The sequence below is a fragment of the Centruroides sculpturatus genome, unplaced genomic scaffold, assembly GCF_000671375.1.
Source record: "Centruroides sculpturatus isolate CEXI.00-Female unplaced genomic scaffold, Cexi_2.0 scaffold309, whole genome shotgun sequence".
In the NCBI taxonomy this organism is placed as follows: Eukaryota; Metazoa; Arthropoda; class Arachnida; order Scorpiones; family Buthidae; genus Centruroides; species Centruroides sculpturatus.
In genome coordinates, this window is record NW_019384521.1 from 333,357 (window position 1) to 340,425 (window position 7,069).

A 7,069-nucleotide genomic window follows, 5' to 3' on the forward strand; every position below is an offset into this window, starting at 1 on the left:
ATCTATAAATTCGAATGATGTTAAAACAATTCCTTGTGCTTTGAGATCTCTTAGTAATGTTTAGTAATTTTTTTTTCTCCAAATATCTTTCCTTGTTTTATCTTTAATTTATGTTTATAATATATTTAAAGTTTATGAGTATTTGTATATTCTAATGATTTTGAATTCTACAATTTGAAAATATTATTCCTTTTTACATTTATATTCTTTTACATACCGTGTTTCCTCGAAAATAAGACCTAGCAGAGGTTTTGCTGAATTGCTAAATGTAAGGCCTCCCCCAAAAGTAAGACCTAGCAAAGTTTTTTTTTACTCGTAACAGTCATCGACAGACGGTTGAAAGTGTCCATTGGCTTTTTGAAAGTACAGCCACTGATTGGCCAATTCAATTCAATTCAATTCATTTACGGAGGCATAAATGCCTTACCTTGGCTCTGCTATAAGCACTACCAAGGAAATAAAATACAGGAAATGTAAACAAACAACAGTATGTACATTGTAGATTCCATGCAGAACTTTAAGTTAATGGATAAAATCCATAAAATTATAATTAAATAAAATTAAATTATACTATACTTTAGTAAAACAAAGTATTCGCGTGACATCAAACCCACAAAATTACGAATAGAAGAAAATGAATACAGAAAAAACATAAGCAAACAGCAGTGAGTACATTGTAGATTCCATGCAGAACTGCATATAGAAGACAAAGTCCATAAATTACATAAAGGATAAGATAATACATGTTGATATATGTAAGCAGCAAGAGTACATTGTAGATACCATGCAGAACTGCAAGATAATTGATAAAATCCACGAAATCAATGAGATAAAATTAAGTAATATTACATCTAAATAAGACTAAGTACTCGCATGACATCAGTTCCACAGGACATGTGGCATAATTGTCTGCTCATACTGACAATTGGTCGGCCGGGCATCACGCCACATTTGATTAGTGCTGTGGTTCAGTAAGCACTAATTGGTCATCGAGCCTGATGTCGATGCTATAAAAAGGTTAAGTTGAAGCGCGAGTAAAAAGTCCACTCCAGCAGACTTTTTACTCTTCTTACGAAGTTCCCTCTTCTCAGAGGGAACTTCGTAAGTTCACTTCGGTTCGTGATTTAGATTTTATTTAAGTTCAGTTCGACACGACCAGTTATATGTCACTCTCATCTAAGTTTGACTAGGGAATTTTTTTGTTCAAAAATAAATGTGAATTCTTCATGGAAAAATAAGATATCCCCTGAAAATAAGACCTAGCGCATCTTTCAGAGCAAAAATTAATATAAGACACTGTCTTATTTTTGGGGAAACACAGTAGTTGACATATGATTAAATTAAGAATGCTTTTAAACATGACTGAAAAAATTTGTTACAAATAAATCACAGTTGCTGGAATTTCTAAGGTGTGTTATTTGCTGCTAAAAACTCTGTTTTATTGGAGTTTATTATATTAATTTAAGTAACACCTTCTTGAGTACTTTTGTGAAACCAAGCCCACACAAAAGTGGACCAGCCAAGTCACCAATATCCACCCATATACATCTGGATTTGATTGATGAAAAGTATTCAATAAACTGTTACTTAATACAAGTGCTCCAATAAAATAGCTTTTTGTTATTAATTTAGAGCAGTTTAAGGTAAGATGTGAAAAAAATGAAGGGTTACCCACCCCCCAGAATTGCAGACCTCTTGTATGAGCAAAAAAGTCAATGGAACCATACTCATACATGCAATCCTTGGCAAAATATTTGCCTCCAAAAATCATTTTTTTTACCGTGTACCAGTACTACTGCCAGTACTTGACTGATGTTTTGCGTGTAGTTGGGCTAAATAGTTAAGTGCAATAGTCTTAGCAGAGTAATGTGACTCCCAACAGCATGCAACCCAGAATTAGGCCAATTTCAGGTGTTGTATCTTGCCAATGGTCACATGTAGAGGTACAGTTCCTTTGACTTTTTTATTCATATGGGCATGGTTCTGGTAAGGTCCCAACTGTTTCATTCGGAAGTGTAATTGTACCCAGTTTAGGATAATGACTATGAAGACAAATTTTATAATAATTTTAAATACATTTTGAAAAATATATTAAGTGTATATTGACATTTTACATACAACTAATTTACATCATCATCATTGCTTCTCTGCTTGAAAAATAGCAGGTTCTTGAGCTATATCCACTCCTGCCTCCATTTTTCTATGTACCACAACAAGGTCTTCATTCTCTCTTATCCAATGCCATCCTTTACGTCATCCAACATCTTCCTCCTTCTTCTTCCTTTTCTCTTTTCCTTTATACTGATCTTTTTATAATTGCTTTCATTGACCTCTCAGTACATATCCTATCCAATTGGCCTTTCTTTTCTTTATTATTTTTAGCAAGCTTCATTCTTCATCAATTCTTCTGAGAACTGTTTCATTGCACACTTTATCTCATCAGAATGGAACTCCCCAATTCATGTGGTTCCAGAGTTCTGGCAAGATCTTGGATAACTCTTAACCTGAGGAAGGTGAATGAGATAACAAACATAAGTCTTTCCTATTGATGATATACTATCTCATTTCAATGGCAATGAGTACTTTTCAGTTCTAGATTTAAAGGTTGGGTATTTCTAGATTTCTTTAGACCTCAATGTTAGACACATTTTTGCTTTCTCAACTCCTTGGGGAAGTACCAACTTTGCCAGATGCTTCAAGGGGGAAAAAATGGCAGGAGATATTTCCAATATGCGATGACAAAAATTTCAGCAAGATACATAGGTATTAATTGTTTTGTATTTCAGAATGATATCAACCTTTTCTTGCCCACTTTTGAAGATCACCTGAAATTGCTGGATCATATAATTGGTACTTTGCACGATGAAGGGCTCAAATTAAACTCTAAGAAAATGTCAGGTTTTAGCTAAGGAAATATGTTATCTGGGTCACATAATCAATGTGCAAGGGGTGTGTCCTAACCCCAAAAATATTGAGTCAATTGGTCTTGTCAAACCCCTAATAAACATGAAGGGAGTGTGGAGTTTTCTTGGTTTGGTGGAATTTTTTTGGAAATTAATGCCTTCTTTCTCCAAGATCACAGCACTTCTTATTGAGCCTACAGAAAAGGAAAAGAAGTTTTCTTGGTGTTGGGAATGTCAGGAAAGTTTTGATAGATTAAAAGATGCAATATCTAAGCCATTGATCTTATCACATTCTAATTTTACTGAACTGTTTTTTCTGCATACTGATGCTTCAGAGTGTGCTGTAGCTACCATCCTGAAGCAGCATATAGAAGGCAATTTGCTACCTGTCGGCTACTTTAGTGAAAAGTTCCAGGAGGCTGAAATTAATTACTCCACCATAGAAAAGGAGTGCCTTGCAATAATTCTTGCCCTGAAACATTTCAAATTTCTAATCCTCTGCCAAAAGTCCATAATCATATTGGATCATAAGCCCCTTTTCTTTCTTAACATACAAGACAGGAGTAAATGCCTGGTGAGTAATGGAGTTAATGGACTATCACATTAAAGTGCAACACGTAAGGGGGTTTACTATAGGGTTGCAGACTTCTTATTGAGAATGTAAATGAGATTTGTAGAAAGGATACTAGCTCCCAGGATGCATGATTCCTGACAGGTATGATAATATCATCACAGGACAAAGATGAGTTTTTTGAGTCTCTAAAGAGAGACTTAATTAAAAATGAAAGTAATAAAGCTGTGATCTACAGGGCTCCACAATATGAAGTTATGAATGACTGCTTGTATAGGGTAGTGTACAACAAGCAAGTCAGTTGTATATATGTGGGGGAAGGCATCACCTTGGCATTGATCAGAGTGATCCATACCAACTCTCTTTTGGGCATTTCAATAATATCTGATATCTGCTAGAGGGATCATTTACATTATGCAGTTAGTTCTGTGTAAGTTGGAGAAGAATACTATTATACATTTTATGACTGACACACTACTATACAATATGTATGCAGATGATGACTTCATATTATGGAGAAACAAAAATAAGATTCAACAGTTTTTGATTGATGTCAACTCAAATAATGAAGGACTGAATCTTAAAATGGAACAAATTAGTCTAACACAAATACATTTCTTGGACATAAACATCACATTTAATGATGGATCATTAAACACCTAGGAATATATTAAACCCTCTTGGTGAAATGATCTCTACATTTATAAACTCTGGGCTTTAATGCATTAATCAGAAGGGCCTTCAGGTATTGCTCTAACATATATGACAGAATAAAATTAAAAATGTTGCTGTATCCTTAAGATATAACTTTTTATCAATTTTTCAATTACAGTAGTTTTATATGTGGAATAGAAAGAGAAAAATAACTAAATTTATATATAACAAGAACATGAGTGGTGTTATNATGAGTCATATTTACAATCCAACCAGAGACACATTTTCAGAATCTGTGAAAATGGGATGCAAAACTGACTCAATTTTGATTATTGTTTTAAAATTTATTTACCTGTTGATATATAAATTGATGCTATTATATTGGTGTGTTAAGGAAGTTGCTCTATTCAAATATTGATTTACAAATAATTATTAAAAACAGTCAAAACCGCGGACGTTTGGTCGCTCTAATAGGAATAGGGGCACTTGTGCTGTTTAGTGGGTACGGATATTTGAGAGGTTTCTTCCATAAAATTAATCAAATCTAGACTAATTTCACTCGAATATTTCCAAAACACGTATAATTTGTTGGAAATGATCGATATAAAATATGCTATGAATAAAATATCGGAATATTCATCGAGTGTACCCCGTTCGAAGACGCCACTGCTTAAGCTTGTTTTCGTCGCGGAGCGTCACATCGAACGGCGGACGCGTACGAAGCGTGTCACGTGACATTTGTCGGTGTTATTCGGTCACGTCACTACTCATCTCTGAAGTGTTCCTGATAACTTACTGTTTTTGCTTAGAATTCGCTGAACTTTGGAGACATCATAGAAATGTTAGCTACATTTTCTAAAATTTTGCTAACTTTTTTAGTAAAGTTAGCTTAAATGCTACAGAAAATTTTTCCCAGCTTAAATCCTGTAAATAACCAAATCATATTAACCTATAAAAGCCGGTTCATAATAAAATGTTACGCTCATCTCATGCCACGTACTGTACTTTCAGAAAATAGTTTTTATTAATTTAAGGCCCAGCAGTAGCCGAGAGATTAAGAACTTTTAGCTCACGTTTAGTGTTTCGGTTGAATTTTTTTTACTTTTTTTGTTTTTTGTATGTAGTAAAGTTTAGTTATTTGTAATTGAAGTCTATAATAAAAAATTTTGATTTACCCGTTGGGTAGATTTTCGGGTATTATATGAATACAGTACAAGCAGAGAGAATATAAGAGAGTGAGTATGCGTGCGCCCACTCTTATTATATTACACTGTATGTACTTTATATATTATGATAGAAAACAGTAAAAATGTTCAAATTACAATGTATTATGAATTGCATGCAGTTAATTTTTAAAATGCATATCCTTTGTTGTCTTAACAATCACAATCCGTACGTTTCTATATTCAACGGTTGACTCAACGGTGAGTTTTCCTTGAGACAAATGAGTCAGCGCTGTTTCAGTGTTGCGCTCGACGACCTGATAGACCGTTGAGTATTCAACAAACTAACATGGCGACATTCACGAAACAAGTAAATTTCGCTTATAGGAACGATCGATTCGCTCTTGCTGTGGATGCTGTAATAGCAGACAGATTAAAGAAAGACCCAGTATAGAAGAAAACGATACAGAGAAGAGTTCATTTGATTAAAAGGATTTATTCGAATAATGGTTGTCACTTCGCAAAATAGTCACAATCGTTGTCTTCTCCTTAATTAAGTCGAACATCATGAAAAGTGCCCTTTCAACGGAAACGTTTCTTTATTCTACAAAACGAGGAACTCAAAGGAGAACTCACCCATAAGTGTTGAATTTAGAAACGTACGGACTAACATATCATTGTGTTCTCTTCTGTTTACGAATAAATGCTTACATGATAAAATATGTACATTAATATTTATTTTCGAGTTATAATTGCTTTATGAAATAATTTTTATAATAATAAATTTTTCACTATATAATTAATCATAATTTATTTTATGCAGAATTTCGAGTGTTGACGAAAGAATCGAAGATAAAATTTCCAATTGCGTTCCGTTAATAAATCAGACAAGCGAATCATGTTCTTCACTCGGATATTCTTGTGTTTAGTTGTTCAAATCATCATCATCGAAGTAACGGCCGGAAGAGCGAAAACACCCGAAAACTCCGAAGCCATTCCACTTAACCGCCTGAACACCATGGCTAAACAATACAATGAGAAAGTACACAGAGAAGGTTCTTGCTCGGAACCCGTGGCTAAATTGATTCCGGTGGGTACTTCTCCGGAAAAAATCTACGTTCCTCACTGTGCCATACTCCACAGATGCTCAGAAGACACGGGATGTTGCCACGGCAGCAGAAAGGTGTGCCAAGCCAAGAAAACGAAGAAGGTCAAGCTTCCGTTCAGAGTGTTCGAGTTACTTACTAATGGCACGTACGATGGAGGTGAACCCATCCTCCTGAATTTTCTGAATCATACTAAATGCGCATGTAGAAAGATGCGAAAGATTGGATAGATTATGAATTAATTACGGAGCCGACCAATCTTGAAGGTGCAACGTATTGATTTTGTCTAATGCTAACGTGTAAAACGTTTGTTTTTCTTTGTACAAACTGAAATTACGCCTAATATATTTTATAAAATATATATATTTTTTAATTGTTTTGTATTTTTTAGTTGTTTACCTACTAAAAATAATATTTATTAAAACAAAATTATACATGTTATAATAATTTTATATTTATTTAAAGTGTCAATACGGTAATCTCATTTATGAATGTAAAATTTATCTATTTTAACTAAATAAAACTAAAATTTTCAGTTTGTAAATTTCTCTTACTTGTATTAGTGGGCTTAAATATATACATTTTTTTCATTTATTGTAATATGTATTCAAATATTGTACATTCATTTTTGTTACATCACAAAACTACAACACTTCAGTAATGATTTCTTCT